This window comes from Antechinus flavipes, chromosome 2, assembly GCF_016432865.1.
Source record: "Antechinus flavipes isolate AdamAnt ecotype Samford, QLD, Australia chromosome 2, AdamAnt_v2, whole genome shotgun sequence".
Lineage (NCBI taxonomy): Eukaryota > Metazoa > Chordata > Mammalia > Dasyuromorphia > Dasyuridae > Antechinus > Antechinus flavipes.
Genome location: NC_067399.1, coordinates 236,184,569 through 236,198,396, shown reverse-complemented (window position 1 = coordinate 236,198,396; position 13,828 = coordinate 236,184,569). Strand labels below are relative to the sequence as shown.

Sequence of the window (13,828 nt, the reverse complement as noted above, 5' to 3'; positions counted from 1 at the left end):
GAACTGGGAGTTATAAACGACTTCGAGATCTTTGAGGGAATATAAGGTACTAGGGAAAGTATTAAGTAGGGAAGATAACACCATTGGTAAATTGGGTGAACAGTCTGAAAATATGGAATTTTCCCAGGTCTTTAGAAGGATATGCAAAGTTGGGGCTACTGACTGCTGAGCACAAAGACACCCTTGTATAATTTGCAGAACCTGAATATTTTTTTTAACTAAGGGGAGAACATATGCTCAATTATATTCCAGAAGTTTTACCTTCTCTACTTTTTCCTGAACATGGTTAATTCTTACTCAGTGAGTGAATTTGCTTTGTTATGGGTACTTGTACCCATATTACATATCCATTATAAAATTAATAGTTCGTTTATGCACTTGAGATGCTGGGAGTTTGGAGAGCTTAAGAGGGAAAGAGAGAAAGAGATCAGACAGAGCAGAGAGTTAGACTTTGTCAAAACATGGACTCAATTTCCTGGTGGGAGGTCTATACAACCATTTGCCCCTATAGATTACAGGAGTGACGGCATCAATGGTGCAGAGAGGAGCGATAGGAGCTTAAAACATGGAGCAATAAGGCACCATCAAATCAAATCAGATCAAATCAAAGGTAATAGTGAGCCACTGCAGTTTATCGAGTAGCAGCGGGGCATGATCAGATCTATACTTAATGAAAATCACTTTGGAAATTGAGAAGAAGATAGATAAGAGTAGGGAAAGATATAAGATAGAATGTCCAATGAAAAGTGACTGCAGATTCATTCAGAGGAACAAAAAAGGGAAATCATAAAAAAAATTAGAAATGAGAGAAGAATAGCACTTCTAAATTTCAAACTATATTACAAGTAGCAATAATTAATTATTTGGTATCATGGAACAGACTAGACTAAAGAGAATAGAATTAATGAGACTCAATAACCCAGTTTTTAATAAATCCCCAAACAAATTACTGGGGGGGAAAGTCTATTTTATAAGAACTGTTGGGAAAACTGAAAAGCAGTCTGGCAGAATTTAGACTAATTATACCTTATATCACAGTAAATTCAAACTGTATATGTGACTTGATTCTTTAAGGTCATATCATTAAAAAAAATATATAAGAGAAGCAGATTTTATACTCTTTGTAGCTTGTGAAGAGATGTATTTTTTTCCAGTTGATATCATCAATTTATTAAAGAAAGTTGAATTTCAAAAAATAAGAATGAGACTATCACAGTTTCAAGTGCTGTGTAGGCGAACAAACTAAAGGTTAACACACTTTTTACAGGCAGTCTCTAGCAGGGATGGAGGACCCTCTTTTTGCAGATGGATTTTCTGCTTTGTTTGGAAGCATTTCCCCAATCTCACTTGTGATATCACACTGAAAATTTCCCAGATATCTCCTTTCTTCTGCTACCACACCTAAAGGATGCTAAAGAGCCTGGGGTGAAGCTACTTTGGGAGACTGTAATGTTGGTGGCTTAGTTCCACCGTGCAGAATAAAGTAGGGTCAATACAGAATTAGGATAAATTTGAAAAAACTTAGCATGAAAGGTGAATCTGATTCCTGTCAGAACTTCCTTCTTTATATTAACTGTAATTCTGAACATAGTATAAAGGAATTCTGGTGTTGTGTTCAAATAAGGCATGTTGGAAGAGAGTATCACATTTTTATTTTATTCTCCACTCTTTCCCAAGATGAATCTGGGCATGAAATTCAGTGACCTGAATTCAAATATAAGACAACTCAAAACAAAAATGGCCTGTTAGATTTGAGTATTGCCAAGCAAGTAACTGGGGATATGCTGAGAAGGGAAAAAACAACTCTCTTAACCTAAAAAAAAAAAAAAAAAAGACCCAGAAGGAGAGAGAAAATGCTAAACTTTAGTCAAAAAGGTAAATATACCAGAGACCTGGGAAAATTTACCATTTTGAACTAATAGCCCCCTAAATAAGATATAAACAAACACATGCAAACAAGTATATTCTCCACTCTTGGTCTTGCTCCTGCCCCTTTTCTTCTCCTTCATCTTCCTCCTCTTCCCCAGCCCCTTTCCCCAAAGGCTCATTTCCTTCCCTTGCAATCTCTTCCACTAGAGCAAGCACATCAATTATCAGTGCTTCCTCCAACCTCTCTCACCTGCTATCAGTCACTACTGCTAAATGCTTTGGAAAATGCTTGGGAGTAACCTTCAGCCCAGAGTTCTCCCACAGCTGTTGAGAGGTGCCTAGTGATGGGCACTGAGTTGTGCAGAGATAATATTGCAATGGCTGAGAGAACAGTTTCTTGGTACAGCCTGTTCTGACCACTCATAAACCTTTAGGAAGATCCATTACTTCTTCTGCAGCCTCAAAGGCATTCAATCCACTTAGTTTCTTTCCCAGCTCCTGCATCTCATACTACCCGCTCCCCCCAAAAAAGCTGACCAGACTGACCCACAGCCTTCTGTGTGTCACTCCTTACTTTATTGGTGGGATGCTTAGTTATCTAAGTAACCAGCTGTTTAAAGATGGAAACTGTCTGCTGGATGGGGTGCAGAGGGTTGGGGAAAGGGTTGTATTAAATCTGGTTTTCCTTTGGCTTGGTTAGAATAGCCATAGTACATCCTTTGTCTACTCTTGTTCATCTTGCTCGTGAATAATTTTCCTGTTGGGGAAAAAAAAAAGTTCTCAGGAGAATAAGGAAGAGTAGATTAAGAGAGGAATTAGTTCTAATCAAAATAAACACTAAAAAGAGTAGATTTCCAGGAATAAGAACCTGTTGTTGGACTAAATAAAGAGAACAGCGGTAGAGGAGCAGAAGCAGACTGCATCAAACCTAGAGTATTAGTGCTAAGAACACTCCTCTCTCACTATCCTCTTCTCTTTTATAGAAGGAAGAAAAAATAAAGAGAAGGAAAGTATAAAAGAATACAACATGGAGAAATAAATAATTTCTTCTTTTCCTATAAGCTTTTGAATTTCATGTAATCAAAATTACCACTTTTATTTTTTATGATAATTCTCTCTTATTTGGTTAAGAATTTTCTCCTTATGGAAATGCCATTCACATTGAGAGAGAGAGAGAGAGAGAGAGAGAGAGAGAGAGAGAGAGAGAGAGAGAGAGAGCGCAATGGACAATGAATGTGGATCAAAGCATAGTATTTTCACTTTTTGGAAGGTTTGTTTATTTTTCTCATGGTTTTTTTTCTCTTTTGGTCTGATTTTTCTTGTATAGCATGACAAATATGGAAATATGTTTAAAAGGGTTACACATATTTAACCTATATCAGATTGTTTGCTCTCTTGGGGAGAGGGAGGTAAGAAAGGAAGGGAGAAAAATTTGGAACACAAAGTCTTACAAACATGAATATTGAAAACTATCTTATATGTATCTGGAAACATAAAATACCATTGAGAAAAAAAAGAAATGACAAACATGGTAAATATGGAGAAGTATGAAAATATGCACAGTGAAGTGAGTAGAGTTAGGAAAACAGCACTTTCAATAATGTAAATGGAAGGAACAAAAAAACAATACTGAATTTTATTAAATTATTGAAATTCTAAAAATAAAAGGAGATAAATAAAATAAAATTGAAAGTAAAAAAACTATTGAATTAATTAATAAAACTAAAAGTTGGTTCTATGAAAAAACCAACAAAATAGACAAACCCTTAGTAAATCTGCTTTAAAAAAAGGAAAGAGGAAAATCAAATTGTTACTCTTAAAAATGAAAAGGGAGAACTTGCTACTAACGAAGAGGAAATTGGAGCAATAATTAGAAGTTACTTTGCCCAACTTTATGCCAATAAATTCGACAACTTAAATGAAATGGAAGAATACCTTCAAAAATATAGTTTGCCCGGATTAACAGAGGAAGAAGTAAATATCCTAAACAGTCACAATTAACTCCAATGCTATATAAGCTATTTGAAAAAATAGGGATTGAAGAAGTCCACCAAACTCCTTTTATGACACAGACATAATACTGATACCTAAACCAGGTAGGCTGAAAACAGAGAAAGAAAATTATAGACCAATCTCCCTAATGAATATTGATGCTAAAATCTTAAATAAAATATTAGCAAAAAGATTACAGAAAATCATCCCCAGGATAATACACTATGACCAAGTAGGATTTATACCAAGAACACAGGCTGGTTCAATATTAGGAAAACTATTAGCATAATCGACTATATCAATAACCAAACAAACAAAAACCATATGATCATCTCAATAGATGCAGAAAAAGCATTTGATAAAATCCAACATCCATTTCTAATATAAACACTTGAGAGTATAGAAATAAATGGACTTTTCCTTAAAATAGTCAGGAGCATATATTCAAAACTGTCAATAAGCATCATATGCAATGGGGAAAAACTGGAACCTTTCCCAGTAAGATCTGGAGTGAAGCAAGGTTGTCCACTATCACCATTTATTATTCAATATTGTATTAGAACACTAACCTCTGCAATAAGAGTCGAAAAAGAGATTAAATGAATTAGAATAGGCAATGAGGAAACCAAACTATCACTCTTTGCAGATAATATGGTGGTATACCTAGAGAACCCCAGAGATTCTACTAAAAAGCTATTAGAAATCATTCATAACTTTAGCAAAGTTGCGGGATACAAAAATAAATCCCCATAAATCCTCAGCATTTTTATACATCACCAACAAAATCCAACAGCAAGGGATACAAAGAAAAATTCCATTCAAAATAACTGTTGACAGCATAAAATATTTGGGAATCTATCTACCAAAGGAAAGTCAGGAATTATATGAGCAAAATTACAAAAAACTTTCCACACAAATAAAGTCAGACTCAAATAATTGGAAAAATATTAAGTGCTCTTGGATAGGCTGAACGAATATAATAAAGATGACAATACTCCCTAAACTAATCTATTTATTTAGTGCTATACCAATCAGACTTCCAAGAAAATATTTTAATGATCTAGAAAAAATAACAACAAAATTCATATGGAACAATAAAAGATCAAGAATCTCAAGGGAATTAATGGAAAAAAAATCAAATGAAGGTGGCCTAGCTGTACCTGATCTTAAAACTATATCATAAAGCAGCAGTCACCAAAACCATTTGGTATTGGCTAAGAATAGATCAGTTGATCAGTGGAATAGATTAGGTTCACAAGACAGAATAGTCAACTATAGCAATCTAGTGTTTGACAAACCCAAAGATCCTAACTTTTGGGATAAGAATTCATTATTTGATAAAAACTGCTGGGATAACTGGAAATTAGTATGGCAGAAATTAGGCATGAACCCACACTTAGTACTGTATGCCAAGATAAGATCAAAATGGATCCATGATTTAGGCATAAAGAACGAGATTATAAATAAATTAGAGGAATATAGGATAGTTTATCTCTCAGACTTGTGGAGGAGAAATAAATTTGTGACCAAAGATTAACTAGAGATCATTACTGATCACAAAATAGAAAATTTTGATTATAATGCCTTTGTATAAACAAAACTAATGCAAACAAGATTAGAAGAGAAGCAACAAACTGGGAAAACATCTTTACAGTTAAAGGTTCTGATATAGGCCTCATTTACAAAATATATAGAGAACTGACTCTAATTTATAAGAAATCAAGCCATTCTCCAGTTGATAAATGGTCAAAGGATATGAACAGACAATTCTCAGATGAAGAAATTGAAACTATTTCTAGCTATATGAAAAGATGCTCCAAGTCATTATTAATCAGAGAAATGCAAATTAAGACAACTCTGAGATACCACTACACACCTGTCAGATTGGCTAGAATGAGAGGGAAAGACAATGCGGAATGTTGGAGGGGATGTGGGAAAACAGGGACACTAATACATTGTTGGTGGAACAGCCATTCTGGAGAGCAATTTGGAAATATGCTCAAAAAGTTATCAAACTGTGCATACTTTTTGATCCAGGAGTGTTTCTACTGGGCTTATATCCCAAAGAAATACTAAAGAAGGGAAAGGGACCTGTATGTGCCAAAATGTTTGTGGCAGCCCTGTTTGTAGTGGCCAGAAACTGGAAACTGAATGGATGTCCATCAATTGGAGAATGATTGGGTAAATTGTGGTATATGAATGTTATGGAATATTATTGCTCTGTAAGAAATGACCAGCGGGATGAATACAGAGAGGTTTGAAGAGACTTACATGAACTGATACTAAGTTAAATGAGTAGAACCAGGAGATCATTATACACTTTAACAATGATGCTGTATGAGAATGTATTCTGATGGAAATGGATTTCTTTGACAAAGAGACCTAACTCAGTTTCAATTGATCAAGGATGGACAGAAGCAGCTACACCCAAAGAAAGAACACTGGGAAACGAATGTGAACTATTTGCATTTTTGTTTTTCTTCCCAGGTTATTTCTACCTTCTGAATCCAACTCTTCCTGTACAACAGGAGAACTGTCCGGTTCTGCAAACATATATTGTGTCTAGGATATACTGCAACATATCTAACATATATAGGACTGCTTGCCATCTGGGGGAGGGGGTGGAGAGAGGGAGGGAAAAATCGGAACAGAAGTGAGTGCAAGGGATAATGTTGTAAAAAAAAAAAAATTACCCTGACATGGATTCTGTCAATAAAAAGTTATTATAATATTTTTTAAAATTACAATATTGAATCTTGGTTCCAAAGAAGAGTTATCACAAGATATCTCTTGTCCTTCTAAAGAGATGGGGGAAGGGCAAATAAACATGTAAGTGCATAAAATGTCAAATTTTTTGACAGGTTGATTGGATTTATTTTTCCTTTTTCTGAAAAGAACAATATTAGGGAAGTGAAGAGAAACATGGAGAAATGTAGGTGATGGAAAGCAGAAAATATCAATTACAATCTATTTTTAAATTATTTGTTAACTTTAAATTCTATGGGAAAAGCCAATATGGTGGTATAGAAGCAGCAAGCCCAATCAAACTATCCCAAACAATTTGAAAATAATATATTAAAATTCTAGAATGGCATAACCAAGAAAAAGTTTAGAGTGAGACATTTTTTAAGCCCAAGACAACTTAGGACATCAGAAAGAGAGGTCTGTGACTGGAGTGGTGACCAGTCCAGAATGCAATCTACATACATCATTACCAGTAATGGGCCTTGGAGGCAGTGACAGGGGCAGTAGTAGCTTCAGGAGCTTTCAGCCCAGAGACATTAAGGATTTGGACATGGGAAGAACTATATGAATTAACGCAGAGTGAAATGGGCAGATCCAGGAAATCATTGTATATAATAACCATTATATTATAATGATGATCAACTGTGAAAGACAATGATCCAAGACAGTTGTGAAGGACTCATAAAAAAATGTTATCCACCTCCAGAGAGAACCAATAAACTTTGAGGATGTCTGTGTATATTTCTCCTCTCTCTCTCTCTCTCTCTCTCTCTCTCTCTCTCTCTCTCTCTCTCTCTCTCTCTCTCTCTCTCTGTCTCTCTCTCTTTCTCTCTTTCTCTTTCTCTCTCTCTCTCTTTCTCTCTCTCTCTATTTCTCTCTCTCTTTCTCTCTGTCTCTCTCTCTCTCTCTCTGTCTCTGTCTCTCTCTTTACACACACACACACACACACACACACACACACACACACACACACAAATATATATATATATGTCTTTTATTTTTAAAAAGTAGCTAATATGGAAATATGTTTAGCATGAATTCACATGTATAATTGATACTATACTGCTTGCCTTTTCAATGGGTAGAGGAAGGTCAAAGGGAGAGAAAGAATTTGTTTTAAAAAATTAAAAAGCTGTTAAGTTCTGATCTTTTTTAAAAAATTATCTTCCTTGTAATAGTTGTGAAAAGTGCTTCATTCCATTCTCTAATTTTTTTATAATACAATATATTTAAGGCTAGTATCCACTTAAATCTTATTATGGTGTACAGTATAAAATGCTGGCCTAAATTTAATTTCTGTCGATTCCAATCTTCCTAAAAGTTCTTGTTAAGAGAAACCTTCCTCTGGTAGCTTCTCTTTCACTGTAAAAAAAAAAAAAATTTACTCTCACTAGAGTGAAAGTCTTTCATTGGATAAAACAAAGTATGATACTAGCATTCAAGCTTTCTGAACTAGGCTATATATATATATATATATATATATATATATATATATATATATAGCTTTCTCACTAGAACATGGTAGTACTATGTATACTAATTTATAGTATAAAATTTAGGGGCAGCTAGTTGGTGCAGTATATAGAGCAACAGCCCTGAAGTCAGGAGGACCTGAGTTCAAATCTGACCTCAGACACTTAACACTTCCTAGCTGTGTGATCCTGGGCAAGTCACTTAACCCCAATTACTTCAGTGAAAGGGGGGGGAAAAAAAGGATATAAAATTCAACTGAAGCCTAGTATTTCCAATCTGGGAAGAACTGCGGAGAGCTCAAATTATTCTCAGATATTCAATAAATATTCACTGAGGCTTTTCTATGAACTCAGCAATGTATAAATTCTAAAATAAAAAAAAATGCTTAAACATCAGATGTCAACTGGTCTAATCCTCTCATATTATTTGTAATATTGGACCTTGATGCAAATCTGAATTTAATAACTAGTGATGTGGCCTTGTCCAAATTATTTCCTTTCTCTGAACCCCAATTACCTTACCTTGGAATGCAGTTATACTAGAGCATCTCTAAAGTCTTCTTTTCTAACTCTAAATGTTATGATCTTATTGATCTTCAACAAAGAATAAAAAATTCAAAGGCCCTATGCTAGTATTGAAGAAAAGAAGTTGGGCAGCTTGGTGAAAAGGGAAGCAACTGTAGGAAAATTTAGAAACACTTTTTAAAAGGGAACTAAATCCCAAATGCTACTTGGAACCTCTGAACTATCCAAGAAAATGGAGCTGTCAGACCCAGAGATGGGAAACACAAATGCTATTGATAATGCTATTTTGATCTTCCTTCCCAGAGAATATAAAGAGAAGGGACCAAAATCACCTCAGCCCTAACAAGACTCTCAGTTTTAAAGCCAGGATGAGATCAACACATTCCTAGAATAGCCCAGGATTGGATATTAAAGGCAGAGGATAATAGAGTAGCATCCTGGGATAAGGAAAAGAGCCTTATAAGGCAGCCATGCATTAGAGTAACAATTTTGCAGCTGCCTCCTCTGTGTAAGCTTGGACAAGGGAATTCTCCATTTTGGGCCCTAATGTTTTCCTCTATAAAATTAAATTCATACTGTAACTCTGCTGTGCAGACACATTGTGTGACTGGGAATAATGTGAAATAAAGATAGAAAGGTAGATTGGAACCAGATTGCTTTGGGACTAGAATGGCGCCTCGACGAGTATGTATTTTATCCTAGAGATAAATGGACCCACTGAAGCTTTTTGAGCAAGGGATATGACACAATCAACTCTATACCTTGGAAAATCTGACAGCTGTGAAGAGAATGAACTGAAGAGGAGTATTAGAATCATGGAGACCAGTTAAGAGGCTACTAAAATAATCCAGAAGAGAAGTGATAAAAGCCTGGTGGTTATATGAGAAGGGAACAAATGTAAAAAGTGTTGTGGAGATATCTTCATAGTAAGAAAAAGGAAAGAGTCGAAGATAATGATAAGATTGTGAACCCAAGAACAGAAAGGATAGCAGCAAAAATAGGAATGTTTGGAAAAAAGACTGGTATGGAGGACAAGATAAGTTTATTTTGCATTTGATAAGTTTGAAATGTCAACATGTCATGTCTGGTAGTCAACTGGGGATGTGACTCTGGACTTCAAGAGAGATGTATAGCTAGATATACAGACTTGGGAGTCTTCTGCTTGGAGATCATATTGGTAAGGAAACCAAGGCTTAGGTAAGTTAAGTGATTTGTTCAAATTTATACAACTCATGTGTCTAATAAAGGCAGGATTCAAACTTTTCATCTTCAGTAGCCTTTGAGAGACTAGTTTCATTGAAATTGTGGGGTTAGATTTGCAAGAGGTTGAAAAATGATAAGAAAGTAAGGAAATAAAGGCAGAAATATAAGAGTTTGATTTTCAAAGGGAGAAAAGATATTGTGTAATAGTCTGAAGGCCTGGCAGGGAAAAGTGAAGTTTTTTTAAGGAATGGGAAGCCTTGGCCCATGGAAAAGATACTAGTAGCAAAGGAGAGATTAAAATTGAGGTTGGTAGGTGGGAATAAACTCCCAAAGGAGATGGGAAAGGATGCTATCAAAAGCACAAATAGACCGGTAGACCTTGGCAAAGAAAAAGACTCCAATTTTTTCCCAAAAGTCAAGAGCAAACAAGGAAAGATTTGGAGAAGACAAAGACTTCGAGGTGTGTATTAGGTGAAACAAGGAAACTTAGGAAAGATTGCCTTGATTTTCTTAGTAAAGTAGGAGATGAGGTCATCTACTGAGAAGTGAAATGGGAGCAAAGTCTATTGAAAGCTTGAGGAGAGGAGAGCTGCTTTCTAATAGCTGTTATGGAAGATATGATAGATGGTCAATGAGGAAAGAAGGAAAGGATCACTATGTAGATGTGATTATATGGAGCTCAGATTAGCCAAACTGAGACCTGTTTAAGACCTTAGCTTAGAATGACCAAGGTCTCCCACTGCATCCAGGACCATCTCCAGTCGTCCTGGTCTCCATCTGGCCACTGGGGGAACCTGAGGCAGGTGACCTTGCCCAGCCCTCCCTCACTTCAACTGCCTCGCTGTTATGGCCTCCCTTCCCTGCTGCCACCGGCCTCCTCCAGAAGGTAGGACAAAGAACAACCTACATTTGTGGTGGACCAAGTCAACCCATTTGCCTGACTCCCTCCAGCAGTGTTCAGGCAGAAGGAAGATAGAGAATATAACCCAGGGTTCGTTGGGAGAATGTGTTCAACAAAAGGCAAGTGGAGCCAGGGGTCAAAGGCAGAGGACAGTGGTAAAGAGCTGAACCCGGTGGCTCTTGAGCCAAGATTATAGAGAGGGAAAGAGCAGGTGAGGTCCTGGAGCCACAATGAGGACAAAATAAGTTTGGGCTTGAGACAGCGTTAGAAGGATGGGCGGGGAGGATTCTGGGCAGGTGGTGGAGTAGGCTGGCAAGTCTAAGGCTCTCCAGATTTCCCCCACAAATAGAACAAATTTGTGAACACAGACAGGCTCAAGAAGACTTGGGACAGAACAGAGATCCTCCTGTATAATCCAAGGAGATCCAGAGAAAGTCCTGGGCCCGGGATTAATCCATGGGAGGTGTTACCTCAGAAACACCAGTGGGGAGCCCTGGGGGGAGCCGAGGCTGGAGCCTCAGCAGGAGCCACAAAGACTTTCACCTCCTAGCCCAGGAGGTGAAAGTCTTTGTGGCTCCTGGGGTTTGGGTCCAAAAAAACTGAGGGCAGGGACCCTGCTGGGGTTCCTGGTCAGAGGTAAGTGATGAAGGGAAGCTTGAGGCACATCCCTCCATCCCACTATTAAAGGTGCTTATACTACCTCTTATTAAAAAAAAAAAATGAACTGGCAAAGAAAGAACTCCACCTTAGAAACACTTTATGGGAACACAGAAGACTGGGGTTCATCTTCTTAGGAGTAAAAAAGTAAAAAAAGCTCCTACCCCAAAAAGTGTCATGAAATGACTCCCTGCCCAGAGAAAATTTATAGAATTCAAAAAACAATTTAAAAATCAAATGAGAGACATTGAGGAAAAACTAAAAAAATAAAAATAAAAATTATCCAAGAAAAACAAGATGATGAAAAAAAAATTTTACCAACTAGAAAAAAAGAGATACAGACTCTCAAAGATGAAAATAACTCTTTGAAAATTAGAATTGTGCAAGGGAAAGCCAGTGACCAAGAGATAACAAAATAGATTATAAAGAATAAAAAATAGAACAGAATGTGAAACATCTTATTAAAAAAAGAGAGAGATCTGGAAAACAGATCAAGAGAAAATATAAAAATAATTGGACTGCCTGAAATTTGTGGCCAAAAAAAGGAATTTAACACAATTATGCAAGAAATAATCCAAGAAAATTGTCCTGGAGTGATAGAACATGAGGGGAAAGTAGAAATAGAAAAAATCCACTGATCACCACCTCAATGAGATCTTTTGTGGAAAACACATAAGCACATTATTGCCAAATTTTGAAACCCTTTGATCAAAGAGAGCATTTGCAAGAAACAAGAAAAAAACAATTCAGATATGCTGGAGCTACAATTAGAATTGTATAGCACTTATTGGCAGCCACAATAAAAGACCACAGGTTCTGGGATTCTATTTACTAACAATCAAAAGAACTAGGCCTGCGGCCCAAAATATCATATCCAACAAAATTATCTATAATATTGAATGGGAAAAAAAAAAAAAAGGACATTCAATTAAATTGCAGATTTTCAGGACTTTTTATCAATCAAACCAAACTTAGAAAATTTAACAGATAAGAGCCAATATCAAGATATTGCCAAGATCAATTTTAAGGAATTCAATATGGACAAATTGTTTGGTTTGGGGTTTGTTTGTTTGTTTTTTTTTTTTTTTAATATGTCAGTGTTTAAGATTGATATCAACAAGAAGGCAGCTCAAAAGAAATTTTGGGACAGAGTTAAGGTAAAAATACTAATTATGTTATACAAATGAGGTACAGAAGAATAGATAGAAGAGGGAGGAGGGTTCATAGTTCTGAAAACCTCACATTGAGAATGGGTTAAAAAGGCAACACTACATATATACTATGAAGGATAAAGCACCTTCCAAAATCTATAAATAAGGGGGAAGGGATGAGCAGACAAAGAAGTAAAGGGTGAGGGAAGAAGACAAGAAAGGGAGGAATCCATGGGTGGAGGAAGGTTAAGTAATTGAAAGGCAAATTAGAGAGCAAAGATAGGAGTCAGCAGAGATAGAAAAGATATGTTTGTGTATGTGTGGGGATATGTGTGTGTGTGTGTGTGTATGTATCTACAATATGTATATATAAATATATCCTTTCTAACTATAGCTTGCTTGAGGGCGGGGAGGATGAAAGAGGGAAAAATAAAGTAAAAAAGATGAGCAACAGAGAACAAAAGAACAATTTACAAGGAAGTAAAGATGGATACTCGTGAATATAATTTCTTTTATTAATATATATATACTTTCTTGATCTGGTAATTTGTTGTTATATATCCTTGATGTTCTGCTGGGCATATGACAATGTTCTATTTTGTTTTGTATTCCTTTTCTGCTTTTCTTTTTTCTTATTCCGTTTTTCTAAATAATTTTTTTTTAAAAAAAGGATAGGTGTTTATGATTTAAGAGAGAAATTTCAGAACTCAATATCATGGAAGTGATGGACACATCTGAAAAATTTCTATCCCCATGTATGACTGAAATAATGAAGCTGTAGGTCATGGAACTGAAAAACTGCGAAGGTTATTGAACTAAGAGGCTAGGTGTTTGAGGAGACAACAGTATGAAATCAGCAAAGATAAAATCAGGGACTGGTAGGGTGGAGAGGGAGATTGTGAGCCAAATACTGAACTTGAGAAAGAAGGGAAAGTGACCTGAGAACCATTGTGTAACTACAAAATCTGCCAGTGGGTAACATAAATGGATGGAATACACCTGAAAAGATTATAAATTTAGAACTGTAAAGAACCTTATGGGTCACCTAGTTCAATTTTACAAGAGAGGAAAATGGGGTCTACATGTAAGGTCATACAGGGTGTAAGGAACAGAGTTAGGATTTGAATCCAGGTCCTCTAACTCCAAATACAGATGTCTTTCCACTGTACCATACTGATTGATAGATGTTGCCCCTGGAAATGTAAGTAGAAGGCAAATAATTTTCAGACTTCTCTTTTTGGCCAGGGAAGGGGTAATCCAGGATGAGGTACCTTTTAGAGAAAATCAGTTTTCCATAAGTACAAGATTGAATG

General features: G+C 36.1%; 1 pseudogene; it reads right to left on the bottom strand.

Annotated features, from left to right (window-relative positions):
- Positions 1 to 1,603: 1,603 nt before the first annotated feature.
- Positions 1,604 to 13,828, bottom strand: part of LOC127546560 (methyl-CpG-binding domain protein 3-like) — a 35,027-nt pseudogene continuing 22,802 nt past the window's right edge.